The sequence below is a fragment of the Euprymna scolopes genome, chromosome 28 (genome assembly GCF_053919585.1).
Source record: "Euprymna scolopes isolate OS-2025 chromosome 28, ASM5391958v1, whole genome shotgun sequence".
Lineage (NCBI taxonomy): Eukaryota > Metazoa > Mollusca > Cephalopoda > Sepiida > Sepiolidae > Euprymna > Euprymna scolopes.
This window is the reverse complement of record NC_136509.1, coordinates 66,549,394-66,552,110: the sequence shown is the minus strand read 5'-3', so window position 1 is coordinate 66,552,110 and position 2,717 is coordinate 66,549,394.

Sequence of the window (2,717 nt, the reverse complement as noted above, 5' to 3'; positions counted from 1 at the left end):
TATAACACAATCGTCTTTAAATCCAATCTCAATAAATACTTGTTATAAATTGTCCCATAAATAATTAAACTTAATTCATTCCGTTTGCCAATTTTAGTACTTCCATAGTGTTCTTCAGTTTTTGACTGTAAATCATTCAATCTCAGTAACCTCATCCTCCTGTGGTTCTTCTAAGAATTGCTTTATTCTGCATCAGAATGTATCCATCTCACACTTATTGTTAGCCCAAGTAGTATTTTTTAGATTCTTACATTAAGTGACTTCATGCCTTGTCTGGAGCGACTTCCATAAAAAAGTGGTGACCCAATAGTTAAAAAATAAATAAAAAAACAAAAAATATGGAATTAAAGTTAGATGTTAATCCTTTAAATCGCAAATTCAGTTTTATTTTATGGGATCAAATTTTGGGAAAGTATTTTAGTAGGACCATTAAAGGTAAATTTACCAACTAACATCCCATAATAAAGAAATAAAAATAAATTCAGAAAAAGACGGCACTCGACAAAGAACACGAAATAGCAGTATTAACATGAAATAAATTTATTTATGTGTTAGGAATATTAGTTTAAATTGTTCCAACATAAGTGTGTGGAATGTTCACGATGAAGGATTAGTGAAGTGAGGAGCACGAGGCTTGAAATTAATATTTTTTATATGATAAGTGTGTCTCACGCGGGTTTGGAGTCCATGTGGCTATTTTTGAGAAGAACAGTCCGTAAATCATACAAGCGAATGCGCACGCGTGTGTTCATATCATAAGAACAATAGTTTGAAATAAGAATATTCAAAAGAAGGTTGGAGTTTTATGGCATTCTTGGCGATGTTGTTTTACGTCTAAATAGATGTAATCCAGCGTATGTGATGACCACTAGGTGTGTCAAAATTTTTGGGGTAATTTCTGACACCCCTAACACAAAACTGCGAATAAAATATACGAAACCCATAATTTCTCTTTTTTAAGTGGGTTGTTTAATTTCTTTATGGAATATACTTAAAAAATAAACTATTAAAGGTTTTTAAAAAATAATAGAAATATGATTTTTTATTTAAAAAAAAAAAAAGTGTTTACAAAGTGTATGCGCACGCTCATGCAGCCAATTTTTCCACGTAATGAAATGAATTGCATTTTACGAGTTAAATTTTTTTCAATTTTTTCACTTTAAAAATCTATCAAAATTATTCTATTAGTTCAATTTTTACGATATTTGCAGGTTTAATGTAAAATTTTATGCTCTTTCCAATAAACCGAATATAATATTCTACACAAACGTTTTTTTTACCCACCCCCCCATTTTGAAATGTCTATTAAAATGAAAATAATTAATTTTCTCACCTAAGGTTTATATATCACAAATTGAAGATAAAAGATCAATAAATAAAATAATCTAATTTAAAACAAAAAACAAAGGAATAGTTATGTGTAAATTTACCTGTAAAGTCAAAAGCTTAAAACCTTTTTAAAAAAAAAACACATTAAATTTTTTTTTAAGTGGAACCTCATATTTTGAAAATATGGTCCAGTAAATATTGAAGACTTACATTAATTTTTTCTATTTCATTCAATGTTGTTTTATTTTAGATATTTAAAAAAAATTAATTCCATAAAGAAGAAATAAAATATTTTAAATCAAAAACTCATGTATTTCTTTAAGAGAATAAAAAAAAAATGGAAAATTTGTTGAGGGGTTTGTTTATAAAAGTAAACTTACTTATGAGTGAATATAATCATTTTTCAAGTACGGTGACCCATATTGACTAACTTTGTTGACAGCAAACACATGTCAAAAATAGAAAGGGGAGATTAATTATGGCGCTTTTAGGCCACTGTAGTTCTCAACTGGAAGAAAGGGAGACAAACCCGCTCTGTGACCATCTGATATGACAATAAAAAATTGCGTTTTTTTTTTTAATCCTTGCTTAAAAAATTCTTTTATTTAAAAAGTACATGGAATATAAAATATAAATATGGATAAATTCTTAACAATGAAGAATGGAAGTACCCACTGATTAGTATTTTTTATAGGTAAGTGATTTTTTGGAATTTATATATATTTATGATATTTGAAGTAAGTTAAAATTCGTTGATTTTCTTGAAATCTTTTTTAAAGAAAACCAAGTTAAAATAAATAAATATTGCATATTTCGCTATTAAACCTGTTATTATTTTAAAATTTGGTCTTTGCTCCTTTTATTGAAAAAAAAATTAAGGTTTAAATTATATTTTTCAAGTAGTTATAAGCTTCGAAAGATAGTAAGTCTAATTATTCAAGTTTTTATCACGCATTTTTAATGGCAACTTCTGACACTGCTAGATGACCACAGGCAACGATGATGGTTACTTGTGAAACTGCATCCTGGACTGTTTAAATTTTGGTGGGTAAAACCTTATACACAGGCTTTCTCGAAAGTTCCAGCCTGTTTACTGTATTCATACACGAGTGAGCGTAACATAGTTCCTTTTCTTTATGTGTGCTGAGGTTGCATCACAAGATCATGTACCTACGTGTTCTTCATACGCATGGGTGCATCAAAGTGGTGATCACTGCGAAATGTTCCTGCCGGGCATTTATTCCGGCCGGGCATAGTGGTTGCTACAATTTTATAACAATGATTTAAGACTTTTTATCAAAATTCTGGGCAAAAAAAAAAAAAAAAGATATTGAAAATTATCACCTATTTCAAGAAATAGATTTAGAAATTCTTTTAATGCATCTAAA